Here is a 26658-nt window from a genome sequence, read left to right as displayed (position 1 = left end):
CATCTTTCTAAATTCCATATATATGTGTTAGTATACTGTATTGGTGTTTTTCTTTCTGACTTACTTCACTCTGTATAATAGGCTCCAGTTTCATCCACCTCATTAGAACTGATTCAAATGAATTCTTTTTAATGGCTGAGTAATACTCCATTGTGTATATGTACCACAGCTTTCTTATCCATTCATCTGTTGATGGACATCTAGGTTGCTTCCATGTCCTGGCTATTGTAAACTGTGCTGTGATGAACATTGGGGTACACGTGTCTCTTTCAATTCTGGTTTCCTCAGTGTGTATGTCCAGCAGTGGGATTGCTGGATCATAAGGCAGTTCTATTTCCAGTTTTTTTAAGGAATCTCCACACTGTTCTCCATAGTGGCTGTACTAGTTTGCATTCCCACCAACAGTGTAAGAGGGTTCCCTTTTCTCCACACCCTCTCCAGCATTTATTGCTTGTAGACTTTTGGATCACAGCCATTCTGACTGGTGAATTTTGCTATCAAACACGTATAGTTTAAATTTAAAATCTGCTATTCTAAATTTTAAAAATATTTTAAAATCCATTTTTTAATTCCAATACTGCTTTTTTTAAAAAGTAATAAATATAATACCACATTGAGCTTCCCTGGTGGCTCAAATGGTTAAGAATCTGCCTGCAATGCAGGATACCCAGGTTCAATCTCTGGGTAGGAATGATCCCCTGGAGAAAGGAATGGCTACCCAGTCAATATTCTTGCCTGGGGAATTCAATGGATAGAGGAGCCTGATGGGCTACATTCCATGGGGTCATAAAGAATTATCAGGACTGAATGGCTAAGACTTTCAGTGTTAACATTATGGAGTGAATTATATTTCTCCTCTTTAACTTTTCACTTGCATGCATTGAAGAAGGAAATGGCAAACCACTCCAGTGTTCTGGCTTGGAGAATCCCAGGGACGGGGAGCCTGGTAGGCTGCAGTCCATGGGGTTGCGAAGAGTCGGACACGACTGAGTGACTTTACTTTGATTTTTCACTTTCATGCATTGGAGAAGGAAATGGCAACCCACTCCAGTGTTCTTGCCTGGAGAATCCCAGGGACGGGGGAGCCTGGTGGGCTGCCGTCTATGGGGTCATACAGAGTCGGACACGACTGAAGTGACTTAGCAGCAGCAGCAACAGCAAATTAACATACTGAAGCCCTTACCCCAGTATGACTATATTTGGAGATAGTCCCTTTAATGAGGGAGCTAAAAGTTAAATAAGGTCATAAAGGCTGGCCCCTAGTCTGATAGGACTGATGTCCTTACAAGAAAAGGAAAATAGCACCCTTGGCCAGTTCTCTCTCTCTCAAGTCTCAGAGTACACACGAAGAGAATGCCCTGTGGAAACACGGCAAGGAAGCTCTAAATGAAAGGCAACCCTGCTGGCACCTGGATATTGGACTTCTAGCCTCTAGAATTATGAGAAAAACAAATTTCTTTTGTTTAAATCAGCCACTTTGTGGCATTCTGTTATGGCAGTCTGAGCTAACTAAAAATAATCAACAGTCAAGCCTTTCAAATGCTGATCAGGTGTACTGTCCGTTCAGCTCCATCGCTCAGTCCTGTCCGACTCCTTGTGGTGGCATGGTTTACTGTAATACCAACAAACCAAGAGTTAAAAATTAGCATAAAGTCAATAATGCCATACAACATGTTCAGGGAACACTGACCAACAGAATATGAGAATGACTCTGGGTCCATTTCTTGGAAAATGTTCGCCATTATGGGATACTGAAACCTATGTATAAGTCAAGGAGTCTTGAGATTCTGTAAGTATAATGACATCGACTGCTTAGCTACAGTTCATTTTTTTTTCTACATGTATTTTGCTATTTTAAACCATGGTTTTAGTTCGTGACCACAAAGAAAAGTGTGGCAGTATCTTGGGAAGAAGTCTTGATTGTTACCAAAATTAAGAGCCTCCGTTGTTTTAGAGTTTAACAGTAATAACCTGGGATGAAATTGCGAACCTCTGATGAGAATTTTCTCAGGCCTGTCTACATGAAAGATATACTATCCTTGGGTGGACCTCTGCCATGCCCCGTGGCAGGACTGAGGGAGACGCCGTAAAAAGAAAGAAACAAAAGCAAAGTGTTTGTGCCAGGTCTTTCTCCATTTGTTTTCTTGTTTATGTGTTTGGTTGTGTGTTTTCTCTTTACATGTGCATTCAAGAAAGAATCAGAGCACGTCACTCATGATTGTCTGAACAGTGCAAGACATTGCACCAGGCATCAAGATGAAGGCAAAATAATTGTACCAGAAGAAGCCCATGTGGAGCTAAAAACAAATATTCTACCACTCTTAACACCACAGATAGGCAATACATATCTTCTGATCTACCCATTTTTAGGGACTAGTATTGAAGGATTCTTATGATAATTTATTAATCTGATTTTCTAACTTTTTGGTGTTGGTACACAGAACTAAATTTGATTTTTTTTACATTACTATGTAACTAACAAACTAGCTATATTTATTCATTCTAATTGTTTATTGGCTTCTCTGGATTGTCAGTCTGCCTGGTAATGTCATTTGTAATATTGATGCTATAATCTTCTCCATGCTATAATTCTGGTTATTTTTTTTCCCTTGATTTATTGAAATATAGTATAGAAACACTAATAATGGACATTCATTTATTGATAGTTTTCCCAATTTCTGGGGAACAGATGTCAATATTTCACTATTTGCAAATGTGTAAAGTAGGTTTTGAGGGGCTATTCTTTTTCAGGTTAAGGGAAATTTCTTTTTGTTTTCTTTTTTTTTTAATTTTAAATATATTTAAACATTGTCAAATTGTTTTTTGCCTTTTGAACATGTATTAAAATTATCTAATTATATTTCTTTTTTCTTTGAATGTGTAAATTTTATCAATTACCATTCTGTGTTCTGATATATTTTTGTTACAGTTTTGCATGTAAGTTCCTGAGACAAACTGGGCAATGGTGTATTTTTTCTTGAAAAATTCTTGTCAATATTTGGAATAAAAATTATGATAGTCTTATAAAAGGTTAGGAATCATTTCCCTTTTTATTCTTTTATTGGAATAAGTTTGAGTAAGATTGGCACTATTGGAAAAATTACCTAGAAAAGCCATCTGGTTCTGAGATTTCTTTGTGGAAGAACTCAGATTATGGATTCAATATTTTAACAAGTACTGAAGTAATCAGACTTTATATTTATTTTCCTTCCAGCCTTGTATTTTTCAGTGAATTTTTCTATTCTTTACAAATTATAAAATTGAATACTAGAAAGCTGGTCTTACTATACTCTTATCATCATTTGATATTGAAATTATTTATGTTATTTTGTCAAGTGTAACAACAATAATTCCTGTCATTTAAAAATTTTCCTGAATTTTTTTCCTAGTGGTTTATCCATTTTATTGGTATTTTCAAAGAAAAAGCTTTTAGTTTTATGTTCTCTGCCTCATATTTATATTATATTTTCTTTATTTCTTCTCTCTGGTATTTATTTTCTTGTGCATTCTTTGGATTTGACTTGACTTTCTTGTTCTCAAATTTTGTGATGAATGCTTAAGCCATTGATTTTCAAACTTCACATTTTTAAAAATATGTATAATTAACCCTATACATTTCTCTTAAAACATCATTTTAGTTCTATTCCACACTTGCAAATATTTCATAGCTTGTTAACTTTTATTTAAAATATCTTCCACCTTACGGTTTAAGTTCTTCTTTGACCCTGGAATAGGTAAAAAAAATCTTGCCTAATACCTTGGAGTTTAAGAAATGGGGATTTTTCTAGTTATCTTCTTTTTATGGGGAAAAATAATTTTAAATAAAAATGAATTCTAGCTTAATCACTTTAGGATTAAAGAACATACTCTGAATAATTTCATTCTTTTGAAATTTATTGGGTCTATCTTTATGGCTCCATCTCCTTTCAACAGAGAGCAGTTCTTATGCTTTTGTCTTGGGACTAGAAAACTGCCATTTTGCATGCGAGGGGAGGAGAAATGGTACTAGAAGGGTGAATCCCTAACTGGTCCACTTATTCCTGATAGAGTTCTTTAATTAATTGCACTCCTAATTGCCCTGTGTCCCACTCCCGTCCTTCCTGCAGTTCACTCAGATTTCAGGGCCCCCAGGGCTTTCTTAGAACAGCTCGTTCTCACCTCTGGTGTTTTGGATTGTGAATTTCTCTATTAATATCAACCCATCTGCTTGAAATGTTCCAGATTTCCTCAAATATCCTGGCCCACTGAGTTCTTATTTTGCTGCAGTTAGTCTTCTTACTTCTTTCATAACTTCTTATAATCCCAAAGGGAGTTTATGAAGAAGAGGCAGTAATGCTGAGTACTCAGTCTGCCATCTTGTACAAGGTCATGGAGTATTTTTAGCAGTATTTTCTGTGATCCACACATTTAACTTCAGCTCTGAAGACAAGATTATATAAAAGAGCATTAAGTATTAAAATTGGGCATTTTTTTTAGTTAAGGAAACTGTTTATAATTGGAAAATACTTAGAGTAAGATTGTTTCCTATCTTTTATTAAAATCAGCCATTTAATAACTCAATTTAGTCAATCTGTAGTCCAATAAGGAAGAAATAAGTTTTTCTTTAGAAATGAACTGCTGGTCAGTACCAAGATAATAGCCAGTTCCATACAGACAATCTCAGAGCACTAGGTCATCAGGCAGGACACCTAGGAATTGTCATCTAAGGAGTGGCTTATTGTCAACAAATTGGATAGTAGGTAGAGCACCGAGAAAGTGAGTGACCTATGAGAGGCAGTGTACATGGATATTATTTTCTGTGCCAAAAGCTTCATGAGTTTTCCTTTCATCTGCTGATTTCCTCTGGTCCCTTCAAGGGAGAGAAAAGTCAACTTGTCAAAAGCTGACATTCTTCCTCTGAATAGTTTCACAATTGTTCTGGCACTTTTGCTTCTTAAGTTTGAAGAGTGGAAAATTCCTCAGGGAGAGAAGTAGGTAGTTCAGTGATTTACCCTGAAAAAAAGATTACAGTAAATACTCTCCAGGACTGGAAGGTGAAGATTTAGGTCAGAAATCAGAAAGCGGTATTCTATTGTCATGATTCTCTTTGAAATATTGGTCTCTATTATAACTGAGTCCATTTATATTTGAGACAATCAACTGACATTTGAGATATCTGAATCCTCTCAACCTCGGTTATTTTCAGTGTTCTCTTAAATTTTCGATATAAATACTTCAGTCTCTTAAATATGTAGAGAAATTCATTTTTTCTTTAATATACAATCCAACTGATGATACATGAGTTTATATCATGTAGGAAAATCACAAAATATCTTCCTTATACTGCAGATTTTGTGTACGCTTTACATGAGCCATCATTAAAATCCTTTGTGGATAGTTAGAGGTACAAAACAAATTGAATTGCCATGATGTTTATCTGTGACTAACCAGGTCACAGGTGCATGAGGAGTATCCATTCCTAACTGTCTCAGTCACAGGAACCTGGGCATAATCACAGTTTGACTCACAAGTACAAGGGTTAAGACTTCTCTTTCCTATCCCACCAGATATTCAGGGGTCCATTTGATCTTACAGTTTCTCAAGAGTGAACTACAGAGCATCACATGACAGTCAGATGACTCACAGAGCAAAGAATCCAGGCATTGTCCTATTGTTGGCTAGGAAGCAGGTTTTTGAAGGCTGTTGGCCCAATGTTTTGACTAATGGGAACCTGACTGATGAATGACTTAAAGAACTTTTATTCAACAAAGCTCTTCAGCAATAAAGCAATGCTTTTTGCATTATATATATATATATATATATATATATATATTTGTTTTTTTTTTCCCCTACTACTAAATTCTTCCACAAAGTATCCTTTCTCAGTGACCATGTTCCTGTTAGAGGAATCCCAAAATTCACATACCTCTCTTTTCTCCCCTAATTTTCAGACTCTCTTTCTAGCTCATAGCCCTTTTTTCCCTGCCACAGACACATATCACTCTTTTTTCTGTAATAACATTTGAAAGCCAATCAGTAGTTTGAAAAATAATCCATTAAAACCAAACTATGAGTGACAGAAAAATAAATAAATAAGGTTTTCCCACTTGTAAAAGGCAATGAGAACTGAAATTCTGCAGTTGATACTTACTGGTAAGGGAGATACTTATTCTGCTCCTGCTTCTCATTCCAACTACCGATTCCCAATTCAACTCACAAAGAGGCTGGATGAGCTCCTTCCATTGAACTGAGAAAATAAAATGGAAATCTATTTTCATATCAACCAGACATTGGCATTCATAGGGCTTCCCTGATGGTTCAGTGGTAAAGAATCTCCCTGCAAATGCAGGAGACCTTGGTTCAATCCCTGGGTTGGGAATATCTCCTGGGGGATGGCATGGCAAAGCACTCCACTACTCTTGCCTGGAGAATCCCATGGACAGATGAGCCTGGCCGGTTACAGTCCTTGAGGTTGCAAAAGAGTCCGTCCAACTCAGCAACTAAACATCAACAAAAACAACTATTCTTCTACTACCATATACTGATATATATATATATATTAAATTTTTTGTTGATAAAATATCAGAAGCTTGCCTTTTAGTTTCTGAGACTACCTTTTTTTTATTTCTATGGTTTAAACTTTATCAATATATGACTTTTAGTTCTATTGAGTTTCCTATAATGTCATAGAACTGATGTTTAACAAGGGATTGTAAAAAGTTTTAAAAAGATTGAGATTTTCAGTAACAAAAATTATTTTTTAAAAATTGTAGACTAGCCAAAGAGTTTGTCCTAAAAGCATTTATTATCTGTTCCAGAATTCATAGATAAGTACACAGTGCAATTTTATTGAAATCAGCATATTTCAAAAATTGCAAAGATGCAATTTTTCTATTTATACTTTGAGTACAATCTGTGCATTAAAAAAAAAAAAACAAACAAACTTCAAAGACAAACTGGAGATTTATTGAAGTCTGTTTTTATTTAGAAAGAGCCAAAAGGAAAAAAGTATACAAATATAATTGACTAATTGCTTTGAAATTTAGCTTTATTTCCTTGACACTAATGGAGAATTTCTAACACCTACGCAGCTAATGAGTTGGGAAATTATGAGTTTTATCTGAGTACAGATAAATAGTCGGAAGGAGAAAGAAGTCTATTTACTTCCTGAGACTAGACAAGACTGAACAGATGAAGCTGTGTCCGTGTTCCAGTGTGCTGGGGCTAGTTTTTCTGTGACGTAAGGATCTTGCACTGTCAAGGGAACTACGGGTGTACAAACATATATTTTCAATCTCATTTATTTAAAGTTAAAATAGATGTGCTGTCAGAGAACATAGGTATCATTTAAATAACAATAAAAAGTACAGAAAAATGACTATTAGTGTCAACTGTGAAATGTTTTTTGTTTTTTTTTTTATGTTTCAGGTTCTTTGCTAAGTACTTTATATGTTATTTTCCTTGAGTCTTCACTGAAGAAAGTAGGTATAATTGTCATCATTCTAGTCAATAAGAATAAAATTGTCATCCTCAAAAACATCATCATCTAAGAGCTAAATATGTCCATATCTTGTAAGTAGAAAGTCCAGGATTCACTATCCTATCTATTTAAATCCAAAGCCACCCACCAACTTATGCCCAACTACTTTTCTATCAGGGAAGTTGTCTGGAAGAGATACAGCTATAGTCAGATCTGGCAACAAATGTGAAATTAAGCAGGCAAGGAAGTATAGTGAGGAAGCTAGTTGAATTAGGAAGAATATCATTTACATAGCAGAAGAAGGGAGCACACTGTATTTTTATGAACTCTAAAGCAATTATTTTCATTATGTGATTATAAATTGTACAGAGCAAGGGGGCAGACAGGAAGGTGAAGAGTTAGGCTGGAGCTGAATCATTACAAGTTCAAATGCCCAGCAAAGAAGTGGGGTTTCTTTAGGTCATAGCAAACGGCCGAAGCTTAAGCAGGGAAATGGCATGGTTGGATGTGCACATTTGATGGAAGTCCCATTGGACCAGGAGAGAGGATGTCTGGTGGAAACATTACTAAGGCATCTTGTAGAGAAAATGGAGAGAATGTGTGAGAAAAGAAAGGCTTCACATTGAAAAAAAGGGAAAGATTCAATCTGCATGACCTCTGTTTTATACACATGCACTCTGAAGATAGGGTAGTGTTACAGGCAAGACCTTGGAAATCCTCAGTGTGGGAAGGTGCAGTTGCATCTGGCTTGAAGTGAAGTGAAGTAGGCATGAGCAATTGTTGCCTTGAGGGAAAACAGGAGAACGATTTGAGCTCTGGTCTTCCCAGTGGTTGTCTCATTGCCTCTGATGATGAGGCGGGGTCTGGCAAGTTGGGACTCTTTTTCACTCTCAGGCAAATATACTTGCACTCATCTGGAGAGTTCAGTCTGCACACAGCTCTACAAAGCACATTCTACAAGTCAGTAGTCTCCAATCATCCAATCACCTCAGAGTTTTAATATCTTCTTTTTCCTCCCTATTCAAGAGCCACCCTTCTACGCCATGTCATAGTCAACTCCTTTTCCATCTCTTCCACCTTAGCTCAAACACCGTATTCTCAGGGATGCATCCCCACCGCTTCCTCAGCCAGATAAGAGACCCCATATGTATTCCTGGAGACCCCTATTACCTTCTTCTACAGCAATAACTGCAAGTTATAATTAAATATTTCATCAGTTTGATTAATGCCTACTTCATCCATTATAGCTCTCTGAGGGAAGAGAAATATGTCTAGTATTCTTGCATGTGTTTAATAAGACCAGGAAAATTTTCTAGAACATGGAGTGTTTTCAACACTTATTTTATTCGAAGGAAAAAATGGCTTCTTCATTGATGCTATCACAACTGATACATTGACCATGAGAAGTGTATCTTTAAGCTCTGACCTCAGTGATGTCACTCATGACTGTAGTAAACAAAGAAGCGTTTACTTTGTGTTGTAGCAAACACCCATGTGGAAATTTTCATAGTTTAATGGTTCATTCACTCTTTCACTCTACAAGCGATAATTGAGCAAGTGTCTTTTACTAGGACTAAGAATACAAAGACAAAAGAGAATTGTCTTTTCTCTCAGTTAGTTCTGCCCACCTTCCAATCTTACCTCCCTACATATTTTTCCCCCACAAACTAATCCTACCACTAGAAAATAAGTTGCCAGTCTCTTGTATTTTCTACTAAAAATTGCCTGCAGAATGAGACATGGCTCTTTTGTTATCTTCATTAGAAAGCAAATTGCTTGTGATACTTTTGACAAGAATTAAATGGATGCATAAAGTCAGCAAACAGTCAGGACTTAGCAACAAAACCACAACGGCATAGAGTCCAGCTTTACATTCGTATGGAGATGAATTTTTGAGAAAGGAATGGAGTCAGTCAGACTCAGAGTTTCATTGTTGTTTATTTAAAAAAAAAATGGCATCATTGAGCTCTTCAGTTACTGCTTTGAGGATACCCAAGCCAAGTGTCTAGTGATGTTTCTTATAAAGAATTTTACCCCGTAATGACTATCCCTGCTGTGTTACTGTTTCAAGTTGTTGTAAGGAAGTGTTTTCTTCTTGCTATTTCAAAGAAAACAAGGATATTTTGAAGGTTTGGTATTTGAACACCTTTCTTCTTTTTTTCAATTCCAAGTATTAGAAAAGAGTGATAGTTTATGGTTTGTGTTGGAAATAAATGACTGCAGTTGAAAGTTGTTTTTGCACTTTCCCCAGTATGTCATGTTGATGCTAACCTTTTCAAAGAAAATGTTTTGAGAAACTTTGATTATAAAAACAATGCACTCTGGGCTGAATATAGGAGTTTCGAGGGAGGGTTGTGCAAAAGTATATATATGTACTACGACTCAACAACATTTAGTGTGCATAATAAATTATATCAGTACAGCATTTGTGTAAAATTATTGTAACATGGGGGCCATCTGCACTTAGGATTGTTCATATGGATTATTGAAGGAGGAAATGGCAACCCACTCCAGTATTTTTGCTGAAATAATCTCAAGGAGAGCAGAGCCTGGTGGGCTTCAGTCCACGGGATCACAGAGAGTTGGACACAACTGAGCAACTGAGTACACATGAACATGGATTAAATGTTAGTATTTATTTGTTTCTTTGTGATTAGTTTTTTTCAAGAAAGGATTTAAGTAAGTTTTGCCCACTCCTCAACAATCCCTGAATACTAGTCTTACCACACTGTATCTTTAATCGGTATGAAGATGAACCAACAAGAATGGAGTTCTTAGCCTTCACAACAGGAAGACAGAAACGAGTGCTCATAGAAATTTCTTTCACTCACATTTCACTGTAGTTTTATCCCATCACCTGGTGTTTACATTAGATCCAACTGAATTGGTCCTGGTAATTAAGCAAAGATTATGGTCTTCAATTTTGTTCCCCAAATGTGTGGATAATTCTAATTATGTACTTGACACTGATTTATCCCCAGATCAACTCTTAACCCCAGGATTTATATTTTAGTATATGCTGTGGTTCTGTGGTTTTGGTACCAAATTTTATGGCAAATTCACTTTAATGTGCAGCCAAAATAAATTCTGCTTCCTACTAAGGCAGGTATGAGAATGTATTTACATGGATCAAATAAATGATTTAAAAATGACAATTTAATTGTCTGAATGCTTAATTTGATCATTTATAAAATTCTAGATAATTGAAATATGTCCAATTGATTGACTTAATTGCACTTAATCACTCAGATTTCTAGTCTCATGGAAAGACAACTGAAGTCTCTATGAGCAAAGCAGAACATATATAAATTATTCATAAAAAGAGCAAAAGGAAATACTAGGAAAAAGCCCTCTGTAACAGAAAAAGATGAATTCCTTTGATGACTTGGTAAATTCCACATGACTGAGGGAAAAATGAGTGATGTTGAAAATAGGCCATTAGAAAATTCCCAAATTACATGGGAAGAGAAAAAAGAATGAAAAAGTAACAACAAAAATTTCAAGAATCTTGGCATGATTTCAAAAGGTACAGCATACATAAAATACACTCATAAAAGCTGGATTTCTTCCTTTTGGAGTGATAGGTTTTACAGATAAGCAAAGAGGGAAGGGAAAAATGATTCAGGTGGTAATGGATGACAGTCAAAGGTGCTTTATAAATTCATATTTAGCTTAATGTTTACACAGAAGTTTATATATAGCTACATGTAAAATTACACATGAATACACACACACACATTAGTATTCACACACATCCCCTTGATCTATCAGTTAAAAACACCTAGAAATAATAACCCCTTAGTAATAATGAACAACTTGGAGCTCAGATATTTGTTTCTAAGGCTATTTTCCAACAAATCAAGCCTGTGCTCATTGGAAAAACAGCTGCTTCTAGGACCAGGTCATGTAATACGTGAATCTGAAACATCTTGAAATGTCAAAGGTTAAGGAAGAATTCAAATGAGAATGCAGTGAATGAATATGTCAGTGGAGACAACTGAAAGAGTACAGTAGTCAAAAATCCCACAACAGAACTCTGTCTCTTAGACCTTCTTACTCAAAGCCATAAACCCAGCCTCATCATGATAAAAACACAGACAAATCCCAAATTTATTCTTTCCAACAAACAGTGCCAAAGCAACTGAGCATCCACTTGTGAAAGATTGTGGAGAATTCCAACCTCACACTATACACAATAATTAACTAAACAGATTAACAACCTAAATGTAAAGCTAAAACTATAAAACTCTTAGAAGACAACATAAATGTCAATCTTAGTGACCTTGGATTAGGCAATGTATGTGGAGGCTTTGATATAACAGATATAGCACAAGCAATCAAAGGAAAAGAGATAAGTTGGACTTCACCAAATTTTAAGACTTTGTGCGTCAAAGGATACCATCAAGAAAATTTTAAAATACCATAGAATGCAAATACATACTTGTAAACTATGTATCCAATATTGGTCTAGTATACAGAATATTGGGCTTTCCAGGTGGCTCAGTGGTAAAGGATTCTCCTGCCAATGCAGGAGATGCAAGTTTGATCTTTGTGTTGAGAAGATTCCCCTGGGGAAGGAAATGGCAACCTATTCCAGTATTCTTGACTGAAAAATCCTGTGGATAGAGGAGCCTGGTGGGATACAGTCCATGGGGTCACAAAGATTGGACACAACTGAGCACACACGTATCCAGAATGTAAGAAAGCTTATTAATCAAAAATAAAAAGATAAACTAATTTAAAAATGGTCAATAAATTTGAACTGGCATTTCTCAAAATGAGATATATAATTGACCAATTAGGACATTAAAAAAATGCTCAGCATCATTAGCCATCTGGAACAAGTAAATCAAAATCACAGCAAGATGTGTGTTTGTGTGTGTGTGTGTCTTAGTTGCTCAGTCATGTCTGACTCTTTGCAATCCCATGAACTGCAGCCTGCCAGGCTCCTCTGTCCATGGAATTCTCCAGACAAGAATACTAAAGTGGGTGACAATTTCTTTCTCCAGGGTATCTTCCTGACCCAGGGATTTAAGCCAGGTCTCCTGCATTGCAGGCACATTCTTTACCCTCTGAGCTACCAGAGAAGCCCCTCAGTAAGGTATCACTTTCCACCCTCTAGCATGATCAAGTTTAAAAATATAGATAATACCAAATGTTTACAAGGATGTGGAGAAGTTAAAATTCTTATACATTGCTGGTGGAAATGTAAAATTGAACAGCCACTATAGAAAATAATTTGGTGGTTCCTCAATAATTTAAGAGTATTTCTGCTTCTAGGCACATATCCAAGAGAATGAAAACATATGCTCACGCAACACTTATACTCAAATGTACGTAGCAAAGCATTATTTGTAATAGCCAACAAGTGGAAGTAAACCTAATGTTGATCAACTGATATATAGAAAAATAAAAGTATATTCATACAATTGAATATCATTTACCCTAGTAAGGAAGTAAGATATGAAGCCTCCTATAGCACAGACAGATATTGAAATCATTACACTAAATGAAAAAATATATACAAAAGGCCATGTATAATATGATTCAATCTGTATGATTGTCCAGAATATACAAATCTATAGAGACACAAAGCATATTCGTGATTTCTGAGTGTTTGAGGGTAGAGGAAATGCAAATGACAATTCACTTTGGAATAATGAAACATTCAGAAATTAGATAAGGGTAATGATTACACAAGCAGGTGTATATACTAAAATCCACTAACCTGTACTATTTCAGTTCAGTCACTCAGTCGTGTCCAACTCTGCAACCCAATGAGCTGCAGCACACTAGGCGTCCCTGTCCAACACCAACTCCCAGAGCCCACCCAAATTCACATCCATTGAATCAGTGATGCCATCAAACCATCTCATCCTCTGTCATCCCCTTCTCCTCCTGCCTCAATCTTTCTCAGCATCAGGGTTTTTCCAAATGAGTCAGCTCTTTGCATCAGGTGGCCAAAGTATTGGAGTTTCAGCTTCAACATCAGTCCCTCCAATGAACACCCAGTACTGATCTTTAGGATGGACTGGTTGGATCTCCTTGCAGTCCAAGGGACTCTCAAGAGTCTTCTCCAAATCCACAGCTCAAAAGCATCAATTCCTCAGTAATCAGCTTTCTTTATAGTCCAACTCTCACATTCATACATGACTGCTGGAAAAACCATAGCCTTGACTAGATGGACCTTTGTTGGCAAAGTAATGTCTCTGTTTTTTCATATGCTGTTTAGGTTGGTCATAACTTTCCTCCCAAGGAATAAGTTTCTTTTAATTTCATGTCTGCAATCACCATCTGAGGTGATTTTGGAGCCCCCAAAAATAAAGTCTGACACTATTTCCACTGTTTCCCCATCTATTTGCCATAAAGTAATGAGACCAGATGCCATGATCTTAGTTGTCTGAATGTTGAACTTTAAGCCAACTTGATCACTCTCCTTTTTCACTTTCACCAAGAAGCTCTTTAGTTCCTCTTCACTTTATGCCATAAGGGTGGTGTCATCTGCATTTCTGAGGTGATTGATATTTCTCCTGGCAATCTTGCTTCCAGCTTGTGCTTCCTCCAGCCTGCATTTCTCATGATGTACTCTGCATATAAGTTAAATAAGCAGGGTGACAATATACAGCCTTAAAGTATTCCTTTTCCTATCTGGAGCCAGTTTGTTGTTCCATGTCAAGTTCTAACTGTTGTTTCCTGACCTGCATACAGGTTTTTCAAAAGGCAGGTCAGGTGGTCTGTTATTACCAACACTTTCAGAATTTCCCACAGTTTATTGTGATCTACACAGTCAAAGCCTTTCTCATAGTCTAAATAAAGTCCAATAAAGCAGAAATAGATGTTTTTCTGAAACTCTCTTGCTTTTTCCATGATCCAGCGGATGTTGGCAATTTGATCTCTGGTTCCTCTGCCTTTTCTAAAACCAGCTTGAACATCTGGATGTTCATGGTTCACATATTGCTGAAGCCTGGCTTGGAGAATTTTGAGCATTACTTTACTAGCATGTGAGATGAGTGCAATTGTGCGGTAGTTTGAGCATTCTTTGGCATTGCCTTTCTTTGGGATTGGAATGAAAACTGACCCTTTCCAGTCCTGTGGCCACTGCTGAGATTTCCAAATTTGCTGACATATTGAGTGCAGCACTTTCACAGCATCATCTTTTAGGATTTGAAATAGCTCAAGTGAAATTACATCACCTCCACTAGCTTTGAATTTGAAAACATGATAATTATTTCTCCTTTTAAAAAAAAATCTCAATTGAGGGCTATTTTGACTTATAACTATTCCTCACCAGTACCCAAACACTACTCCTCAAAAGTTTCAAGGTCATACAAATAGGAAAGAGTAAGAAACAGAACTGAAGAGCCTCTTGATGAAAGTGAAAGCGCAGAGTGAAAAAGTTGGCTTAAAACTCAACATTCAGAAAACGAAGATCATGGCATCTGGCCCCATCTCTTCATGACAAATAGATGGGGAAACAGTGGAATCAGTGGCTAACTTTATTTTGGGGAGCGTTCCAAAATCACTGAAGATGGTGATTGCAGCCATGAAATTAAAAGATGCTTGATCCTTGGAAGAAAAGTTATGACCAACCTAGACAGCATATTAAAAAGCAGAGACATTACTTTGCCAACAAAGGTCCATCAGTCCGGCTATGTTTTTTCCACTAGTCATGTATGGATGTGAGAGTTGGACTATAAAGAAAGCTGAGCGCTTATAAAGAAAGCTGAGCACTGCAGAATTGATGCTTTTGAACTGTGGTGTTGGAGAAGACTCTTGAGAGTCCCTTGGAATGCAAGGAGAACCAACCAGTACATCCTAAAGGAGATCAGTCCTGAATACTCACTGGAAGGACTGATACTGTAACTCCAATACTTTGGCCACCTGATGTGAAGAGCTGACTCATTTGAAAAGACTCATGCTGGGAAAGATTGAGGGCAGGAAGAGAAGGGGACAACAGAGGATGAGATGGTGGATGGCATCACTGACACAATGGACATGAGTTTGAGCAAACTCGGTGAGATAGTAAAGCCTGCATGCTTTACTCTATGGGGTCAGAGAGTCGGACACAACTGAAGGATTGAACAGCAATAGGAGATATTACCAAAAGAATGCTTTTGTATATCATACTTCAAAAGGCAAAACGTACCTCTTTTCCTCAAGCAGGCACTTCAATTCGGAAAGTCAGTGAAGTACCCTAACGAAGAAAGTTCTAGCAAGAACTCTACTAAAGCACTCTCTATGGTATGTAAGAATCCTTTTCTGACACCTATGTTTACATATACAGAGGTTAAACTTGAGTTTCTGTTTTGAGCCACTACATCTGTCTGTCTATTTGTCTGTCTATCTACCTAACTATTTATCTACCTATTCATCTTTATCTATCTATCTATATACTTACTTACCTCTCTTACCTACCTATGAAGAGATAGGCTAAAGTGTCAGCACATTCTGGTAGATTAAAAATGGAATAAACTTAGAAAGAAGAATGGGAAAATGTTAAATGTACATCCCTTATGATACAGCTGAATATAGGAGGCTGTGTGTATATAAAAGGTCCAAATTATCCTTCTTTTGTTCCCTGCCAATTAAAGACCTGATGAGTAACTTTTTATGTATGTAAAAAGATATGCTGTTAATAAAATATTAAATATATAAATGTACAGTGATACAAAAACCCTTTGGAATTGGGCAAAAATTCAGCATGAGTTAAGTGTTTTATTAAATGTCTCTTTGTAGGCAATCAAATTTTTGTGAATTGTTGAGCATGTTATACTAATTCTTTTGCTATCACAGAGGAAATAGGAAAACATATATCTCTAAAATTTGAAATTGAAACCTAATGTAACAAAAATCACATGAAATAAATTATACGATATTAGAGACATTATATAACACAGAATTCTTTCTAGGCGTAAAAGAATATTTTTTAAAATTTTTTGCTTTTGCATTATCTAAAATATGTCAGAACTGCAACTAAAAAGGCCACAGAAACATTTGTTTCCAGTCATACCAATTTCCACAACAATTTGAAAAGGGCAATGCACATATTTTTATGTAATCTCTCCAGGACAGTGTGGTAGTTGAGTTTAGAGATCTTTTGGTAACATTTTGTTTTGTTTTTGAAAAACATGTAATTTTGAGAATATTCATTTTATGTAATATCTCAAAAAATATGAACTGTTCTCTCAAGAACAAAGGCCCCTTTTTATTTTCACTTCCCATACTATTAAAACCAGATAAGCAGTATATATGTGTGTGTATATATATATATATATATATATATGATATACTCATCAAGATATAATAAGTGCATAAATATACGAGGCCCAAACCATGCACTTAGTGAATAGTAAGGAGATGACGAACAGATATACATATATATAGTTAGGCTGCAATGAAATATTACAGTGTCTCCACCTAGCTGAGCTAATTCAAGCCTGTGAATACAAACATAACTTCCTTTAACAAATCATACTCTAGGAGAGCCATCTTCAGAATTCCCCAGTTCTTTTTTCAAACATTCTTCCCTTTTTAACCCAGCAAAATGAACTGACAATTTAGCCAGCCCACCCATGTCACATTCAGAGGATGAATAGCGTTCTAGGAAAGGGACTTGTTGGCAATCTCCCTGACAGCATTTCTTGTTCTAACCATTAATTTCACCCCCAGAATTTTCCAGTGGGCTGTTAGTATTTCAGGCCAGCAGCAGCCACTTGGGAAAAAGAACTCCAGATAAGTAAGTTATTGTGTATTCTGCTGTGCACTTTTCCCGTCCATCTGAGCCCAGGGGGAAGGCTGACCAGAGAGACACTTTACTTGGTAGGTGGCTCCATTAGAAAGAACTAAAGCGAATCAAAAGCCACACTCTACTGATGCCAGCCTCAGCCTAGCCATTGGCTTATGGAAATTGCTGAAGATTTTCTAAAGCAAGCTGAGCAAATTCATTTTCATGAAAATCAGCACCGAATGCAAGATAGGTCTAGATGACCTTTAAAGTCCTTCCCATGCACAAGCTTCAGAGGTTTGGGAACACAGAGTTTTACTATAGAAATTACATATATTAGAGTTACTTAACCTCTCTCTTATACTTAGATATCTTTGATAGTAGCAGTGATAAGAAAAACAGTCAAAATTTTGAGATGAACTATAATAACACCATTTGGGTAGACACTGTTGGTTTTCTCTTAATCACAAACCTGTCTTCCCTGGCAACCTTCCAGCTAGTGTTATCCATTTGATAAATATCTGATCAAAACCATATGTACTAATGTCTCTATGAATGGAAATGTGAGACATCAGTAAGAAATCCACAGTGGACATTTGGAGGGGCAGTTGCCATCATAAAACTATGTGGGGAAAAACTAGGTTGAGCAGAAAGATAGAAAAAAAAGTAGGTAAATGAGAATAACTCTAAGCAGCCCTCCTAATTCTTGAATGGGTTCCTCTGGATTTAAAATCATATAAAATAAACAGATCTGTGTGTTTTTAAATGACTACATTTCTTTTTCTGCCATTTTTAATCAAAAAGCTCTGAAACCAATACAGAAAAAAGGGTATAATGTGTGACTGAGAGTACAGTGGTAAAGGGTCCCCCTGTCAATGCAGACCACTTAAGAGATATGGGTTCAATCCCTGGGTCAGGAAGATCCCCTAGAGGAGGAAATGACATGCCATTCCAATATTCTTACCAGGAGAATTCCATAGACAGAGGAGCCTGGGGGTCACACAGTCCATGAGGTTGCAAAGAGTCAGACATGACTGAGAGTCTGAGGATAAGAGTACACAGCCAAAATTAATACCAAGCAGGACCTTGTGGGGCTCCAGGGCATAAAAGCTTTTCTGTATCCCCTGTTTCTTGATTATAGGAAATAGGCTTCATTCAGTTTCCAAGGGTTCCAGTGAGTGAGTTCAAATAGATGCTAATTAAAGGAAGAGAGGGGATGCAGAGACAAGAAAGAAACAATCAAGAAACAATAATATAGCTTTGGTGTGAGGTCCTGGTTCCCCCTCAATGGATATAAATAATAATACCTCAATGATGTTTTGCAGATACTGAAACTCCCACCAGGTGAAAGAAGTTAACTGTATATTCCCCATAAGTACATAGGCTTCAGGCAGGTTGGAACCTTTATAACACCACCAAGTGGAGGAATATCCACCAATCAGAGGAATGTCCACAAGCTGACCATGCCCTCTTTGAATTAGGTGTGGGAATAGAGGCTGGATTCAACTTCAAATTCATGCATTTAATGAATACCAAAGAGAAGACTAATCTGTAAAAGGGTGAAATTAAGAAATGACTTTCAAGAAATCATGTGAGATTTGAACAGAGTTTAATGATAAAGTCAGATAAAAAAAAGAAAGTAAATGGGAAATGTCCATAAACTTGGCTAGTGGTTTGCTTTTAAGAGCCCCTGGCATAACCCCTTTACCTGTTTTCTATGGCCAAATTGCTTTTTTTTTTTTTTTTGCAAATTAATTAATTTATTTTAATTGGAGGCTAATTACTTGATAATATTGTAGTGGTTTTTGCCATACATTGACATGAACCAGCCATGGGTGTACATATGTCCCCCATCCTGAACCTCCCTCCCACCTCCCTCCCCATTCCATCTCTCAGGGTCATCCCAGTGCAGCAGCCCTGATCGCCCTGTCTCATGCATCAAACCTGGACTGGCGATCTATTTCACATATGGTAATATGCATGTTTCAGTGCTATTCTCTCAAATCATCCCACCCTCGCCTTCTCCCACAGAGTCCAAAAGTCTGTTCTTTACATCTGTGTCTCTTTTGCTGTCTCACATATAGGGTCATCGCTACCATCTTTCTAAATTCCATAAATATGTGTTAATGTATTGGTGTTCTTTCTGACTTACTTCACTCTGTGTAATAGGTTCCAATTTCATCCAACTCATTAGAACTGGTTCAAATGCATTCTTTTTAATAGCTGAGTAATATTCCATTGTGTATATGTACCACAGCTTTCTTATCCATTCGTCTGCTGATGGACATCTAGGTTGCTTCCATGCCCTAGCTATTGTAAACAGTGCTGTGATGAACATTCAGGTACACATGTCTTTTTCAATTCTGGTTTCCTCAGTGTGTATGCTTAGGAATGTGATTGCTGGGTCATATGGCGGTTCTATTTCCAGTTTTTTAAGGAATCTCCACACTGTTCTCCATAGTGACTGTACTAGTTTGCATTCCCACTAACAGTGTAAGAGGGTTCCCTTTTCTCTCCACCCTCTCTAGCATTTATTATTTGTAGACTTTTTGATAGCAGTCATTCTGACTGGCGTGAGATGGTACCTCATTGTAGTTTTGATTTGCATTTTCTGATAATGAGTGATGTTGAGCATCTTTTCATGTGTTTGTTAGCCATCTGTATGTCTTCTTTGGAGAAATGCCTCTTTTGTTCTTTGGCCCATTTTTTGATTGAGTCGTTTATTTTTCTGGAATTAGCTGCATGAGGTGCTTTTATATTTTTGATTAATTCTTTGACAGGTGTTTCATTTGCTATTATTTTCTCCCATTCTGAAAGCTGTCATTTCACCTTGCTTATAGTTCCCTTTGTTGTACAAAAGCTTTTAAGTTTAACTAGATCCCATTTGTTTATTTTTGCTTTTATTTACATTACTTTGGGAGGTGGATCTTAGAGGATCCTGTTGTGATTTATGTCAGGGATTTTTGCTTATGTTTTCCTCTAGGAGTTTTATGGTTTCTGGTCTTACATTTAGATCTTTAATCCATTTTGAGTTTATTTTTGTGTATGGTGTTAGCATTCTAATATCATTCTTTTACAAGTGATTGACAAGGTTTCCCTCACCACTTATTAAAGAGATTGTCTTTTCTCCATTGTATATTCTTACCTCCTTTGTCAAAGATGAGGTGTCCATAGGTGCAAGGATTTATCTCTGGGCTTTCTATTTTGTTCCATTGATCTATGTTTCTGTCTTTGTGCCAGTACCATACTGTCTTGATGACTGTAGCTTTGAATAGTATAGTATAATCTGAAGTCAGTCAGGTTGATTCCTCCAGTTCCATTCTTCTTTCTCAAGATTACTCTGGATATTTGAGGTTTTTTGTATTTCCATACAAATTGTGAAATTATTTGTTCTAGTTCTGTGAAAAATACCATTAGTAGCTTGATAGGGATGGCATTGAATCTATAGATTGCTTTGGGTAGTATATTCATTTTCACTATATTGATTCTTCTGATCCATGTACATGGTATATTTCTCCATCTATTTGTGCCATCTTTGATTTCTTTCATCAGTGTTTTATAGTTTTATATATATAGGTCTTTTATTTCTTTAGGTAGATTTATTCCTAAGTATTTTATTCTTTTAATTGCAAAAATGGAATCATTTCCTTAATTTCTCTTTCTGTTTTCCAAATGTTAGTGTATGGAGGCTAAAAACATGCTTCTGAATAACCAACAAATCACAGGAGAAATCAGAAAAGAAATCAAAATATGCATAGAAATGAATAAAAAAAAAAAAAAAACCCCAACAACAACCCAAAACCTATGGGATTCAGTAAAAGCAGTGCTAAGGGGAAGGTTCATAGCAATACAAGCTTACCTCAAGAAACAGGAGAAAAATCAATAAATAACCTAACTTTACACCTAAAGCAACTAGAAAAAGAAGAAATGAAGAACCCCAGGGTTAGTAGAAGGAAAGAAATCATAAAAATTAAGCCAGAAATAAATGAAAAAGAAACAAAGGAGATTATATCAAAAATCAGCAAACTAAAAGCTGATTCTTTGAAAAGATAAAATAGACAAAACATTAGCCAGACTCATCAAGAAAAAAAGGGAGAAGAATCAAATCAACAGAATTAGAAATGAAAATGGAAAAATTACAACAGATAACACAGAAATACAAAGGATCATAAGAGACTACTATCAGCAACTATATGCCAATACAATGGACAACTTGGAAGAAATAGACAAATTCTTAGAAAAGTATAACTTTCCAAAACTGAACCAGGAAGAAACAGAAAATCTTCACAGACACATCACAAGCACAGAAATCGAAACTATAATAAAAAATCTTCCAACAAACAAAAGCCCAGGGCCAGATGGCTTCACAGGTAAAATCTACCAAAAATTTAGAGAAGAGCTAACACCTATCCTACTCAAACTCTTAGAAAATTGCAGAGGAAGGTAAACTGCCAAATTCACTCTATGAGGCCTCAATTACCCTAATTCCAAAACTAGACAAAGATGCCACAAAAAAAGAAAACTACAGACCAATATCACTGGTGAATATAGATGCAAAAATCCTCAACAAAATTCTGGTAAACAAAACCCAACAACATATGAAAAATATCATACATCATGACCAACTGGGCTTTATCTGAGGGATGCAAGGATTCTTCAGTATTCACAAATGAATCAATGTGATACACCACATTAAACAAATTGAAAGATAAAAACTATATGGTTATCTCAATAGATGCAGAGAAAGTCTTTGACAAAATTCAACATCCATTTATGATTTAAAAAAAAAAAACCCTCCAGAAAGCAGGCATAGAAGGAACATACCTCAACATAATAAAAGCCATATATGATAAACCCACAGCAAACATTATCCTCAATGGTGAAAAACTGAAAGCATTTCCCCTAAAGTCAGGAAGAAGACAAGAGTGCCCACTCTCACCACTACTATTCAACATAGTTTTGGAAGCTTTAGCCACAGCAACCAGAGAAGAAAAAGGAATAAAAGGCATCCAGATTAGAAAAGAAGTAAAACTCTCACTGTTTGCAGAAGACATGATCCTCTACCTAAAGACACCACCCGAAAATTACTAGAACTGATTAATAAATGTAATAAAGTTGAAATATAAAATTAACACACAGAAATCCCTTGCATTCCTTTTTTTTTTTTTTTTTTTGAGATTTAAAAGCAATGTCTAGGCTAATCAGCATCCAACAATCTAGAGTAAAAATGTAAAGACAGAATTTTAAAATCTTAAAATACATCTTAATGTCATGAATTTGTGTCATCAAGCACAAAAAACACTCATTTCTTCTTCACTGGAAAGGATATAACAAACTAAAAATTATGCAATTTTATTTCGAGACGTTATGGCTAAATCCAGTACCAAGGGAAACAAATTTATACAATCTGTCATTAAAGTTTCAAACTCTTTTTAGAGTAGCAACTATTAGTATGAGGGAGTTGTCTAATTTCCCATAAAATTAAAATAATTAGCAGAAACTTTAAATTCTGTTGCTGCTGCTGCTAAGTCACTTCAGTCGTGTCCGACTCTGTCGTGTCCGACTCTGTGCGACCCCATAGACGGAAGCCCACCAGGCTCCCCCATCCCTGGGATTCTCCAGGCAAGAGCACTGGAGTGAGTTGCCATTTCCTTCTCCAATGCATGAAAGTGAAAAGTGAAAGCAAAGTTGCTCAGTCGTGTCCGACTCGTAGCGACCCCATGGACTGCAGCCCACCAGGCTCCTCTGTCCATGGGATTTTCCAGGCAAGAATACTGGAGTGGGGTGCCATTGCTGGCTTCATCTGTTGGAAAAGTGTGTGGTGAAACAAGAAGCACAAAGAGAAGATTTCTACCCTTGGAGAAGGCCCGGATCTTAGTCATGACTGTATCATTTTCCTCTCTTTGGAGAAGGCCCGGATCTTAGTCATGACTGTGTCATTTCCCTCTCTTTGGAGAAGGCCCGGATCTTAGTCATGACTGTATCATTTCCCTCTCTTTGGAGAAGGCCCGGATCTTAGTCATGACTGTATCATTTCCCTCTCTTTGGAGAAGGCCCGGATCTTAGTCATGACTGTATCATTTCCCTCTCTTTGGAGAAGGCCGGATCTAGTCAGGTATCATTCCGCTCTTTGGAGAGGCCCGATCTTAGTCATGACTGTATCATTTCCCTCTCTTTGGAGAAGGCCCGGATCTTAGTCATGACTGTATCATTTCCCTCTCTTTGGAGAAGGCCCGGATCTTAGTCATGACTGTATCATTTCCCTCTCTTTGGAGAAGGCCCGGATCTTAGTCATGACTGTATCATTTCCCTCTCTTTGGAGAAGGCCCGGATCTTAGTCATGACTGTATCATTTCCCTCTCTTTGGAGAAGGCCCGGATCTTAGTCATGACTGTATCATTTCCCTCTCTTTGGAGAAGGCCCGGATCTTAGTCATGACTGTATCATTTCCCTCTCTTTGGAGAAGGCCCGGATCTTAGTCATGACTGTATCATTTCCCTCTCTTTGGAGAAGGCCCGGATCTTAGTCATGACTGTATCATTTCCCTCTCTTTGGAGAAGGCCCGGATCTTAGTCATGACTGTATCATTTCCCTCTCTTTGGAGAAGGCCCGGATCTTAGTCATGACTGTATCATTTCCCTCTCTTTGGAGAAGGCCCGGATCTTAGTCATGACTGTATCATTTCCCTCTCTTTGGAGAAGGCCCGGATCTTAGTCATGACTGTATCATTTCCCTCTCTTTGGAGAAGGCCCGGATCTTAGTCATGACTGTATCATTTCCCTCTCTTTGGAGAAGGCCCGGATCTTAGTCATGACTGTATCATTTCCCTCTCTTTGGAGAAGGCCCGGATCTTAGTCATGACTGTATCATTTCCCTCTCTTTGGAGAAGGCCCGGATCTTAGTCATGACTGTATCATTTCCCTCTCTTTGGAGAAGGCCCGGATCTTAGTCATGACTGTATCATTTCCCTCTCTTTGGAGAAGGCCCGGATCTTAGTCATGACTGTATCATTTCCCTCTCTTTGGAGAAGGCCCGGATCTTAGTCATGACTGTATCATTTCCCTCTCTTGGAGAAGGCCCGGATCTTAGTCATGACTGTATCATTTCCCTCTCTTTGGAGAAGGCCCGGATCTTAGTCATGACTGTATCATTTCCCTCTCTTTGGAGAAGGCCCGGATCTTAGTCATGACTGTATCATTTCCTTCTCTTTGGAGAAGGCCCGGATCTTAGTCATGACTGTATCATTTCCCTCTCTTTGACTTTGGACATGTTGCTCTTTTCTTCAGTTTGCCCACAGTTACTGGGCTTCCCAGGTGGTTCAGTGGGTAAAGAACCTGCCTGCAATGCAGAAGTGTGCCAGGAAAATGGGTTTGATTCCTGGGTTGGGAATATCCCCTGGAAGAGGGCATGGCAGCCCACTCCAGTATTCTTGCCTGGAGAATCCCATGGACAGAGGAGCCTGGCAGGCTACAGTCCATAGGTCTCAAAGACTCAGATGCAACCGAGCACAGCACAGCACAAAAGGAAACTATATCCCTCCTATCTGTTATTGGGAAAATCAAACCCACTGATTCATTTAACAAGTATTTATTGTTTGCATCAGATACTTTACAAGTATATTAGTAAAGCATCAGGTTCTTTACAATAGATACTAACTATGCATCAGATACGTTACTAGATTTCATGAGGATAGTTATAATACAAGATGGACATAAACTCATTTCTAGCGAATCTCTCCTAGAACAAATGTGTAAGTAAGCTTGAATGAATTGTGATGAATAATATTCTGGGGACATTTTAGAAAAGCAGTGGGGGAAGGTAAAAGACAACCAGGTCTAAGAGACCAAGAGATTACAAAAATGAGAAGATGTTATAAAGGGTAATATCATATAGTGAAAACATAATATTACTGTATTGAGATAGCATCCTCAGTTTAACAACTGTAATAAAAATGCATTGAGCACACACTGTGCCAGGCTACACGCTGATTACCATGTGCCTGTAACCCAGGTATTAGAGGGGCTCCCAAGTCAAATGATTTTCATGCCAGATCCCTCTTCTATGTCTAACAACAAACTTGATCTCTTCAAAGTATTTGCAATTTTTTTAATGGAATTTGTTCTCATTGTTCCTTCTTTGAACAAGTTCCTGACTCCAACTGCACCCTTTTTCGATGCCATGTTGAACCACATAGCTAAAACTCAGATAAGTCTCCACTTTCCACCATTGGTACCACCAATTATAAAACACCCCTCGTCCAAGGTAAGGAGCAGCGGCTGCACTTTCTGGAACAGCCGTGAAGAGATACCCCAAGTCCAAGGTAAGAGAAACCCAAGTAAGATGGTAGGCTTTGCAAGAGGGCATCAGAACGCAGACACACTGAAACCATAATCAAAGTACACTAGTCAATCTAATCACACTAGGACCACAGCCTTGTCTGACTCAATGAAACTAAGCCATGCCCCGTGGGGCCATCCAAGATGGGCAGGTCATGGTGGAGAGGGCTGACAGAATGTGGTCTACTGGAGAAGAGAATAGCAAACCACTTCAGTATTCTTGCCTTGAGAACCCCATGAACAGTATTAAAAGGCAAAATGATAGGATACTGAAAGAGGAACTCCCCAGGTCAGTAGGGGCCCAATATGCTACTAGAGACCAGTGGAGAAATAAATCAAGAAAAAATGAAGGGATGGAGCCAAAGCAAAAACAATACCCAGCTGCAGACGTGACTGGTGAGAGAAGCAAGGTCTGATGCTGTAAAGAGCAATATTGCATAGGAACCTGGAATGTCAGGTCCATGAATCAAGGCAAATTGGAAGTGGTCAAACAAGAGATGGCAAGAGTGAATGTTGACATTCTAGGAATCAGCGGACTGAAATGGACTGAAATGGGTGAATTTAACTCAGATGACCATTATATCTACTATTGCAGGCAGGAATCCCTCAGAAGAGATGGGGTAGCCATCATGGTCAACAAAAGAGTCCGAAATGCAGTACTTGGATGAAATCTCAAAAACGATAGAATGATCTCTGTTCGTTTCCAAGGCAAACCATTCAATATCACAGTAATACAAGTCTATGCCCCAACCAGTAATGCTGAAGAAGCTGAAGTTGAATGGTTCTATGAAGATGTACAAGACCTTTTAGAACTAACACCCAAAAAGGTGTCCTTTTCATTATAGGCGACTGGAATGCAAACGTAGGAAGTCTAGAAACACCTGGAGTAACAGGCAAATTTGGCCTTGGAATACGGAATGAAGCAGGGCAAAGACTAATAGAGTTTTGCCAAGAAAAGGCACTGGTCATAACAAACACCCTCTTCCAACAACACAAGAGAAGACTCTACACATGGACATCACCAGATGGTCAACACCAAAATCAGACTGATTATATTCTTTGCAGCCAAAGATGGAGAAGCTCTACACAGTCAACAAAAACAAGACAAGGAGCTGACTATGGCTCAGACCATGAACTCC

The sequence above is a fragment of the Bos indicus x Bos taurus genome, chromosome 10 (assembly GCF_003369695.1).
Source record: "Bos indicus x Bos taurus breed Angus x Brahman F1 hybrid chromosome 10, Bos_hybrid_MaternalHap_v2.0, whole genome shotgun sequence".
Classification (NCBI taxonomy): Eukaryota; Metazoa; Chordata; class Mammalia; order Artiodactyla; family Bovidae; genus Bos; species Bos indicus x Bos taurus.
This window is presented reverse-complemented; position numbering follows the sequence as displayed.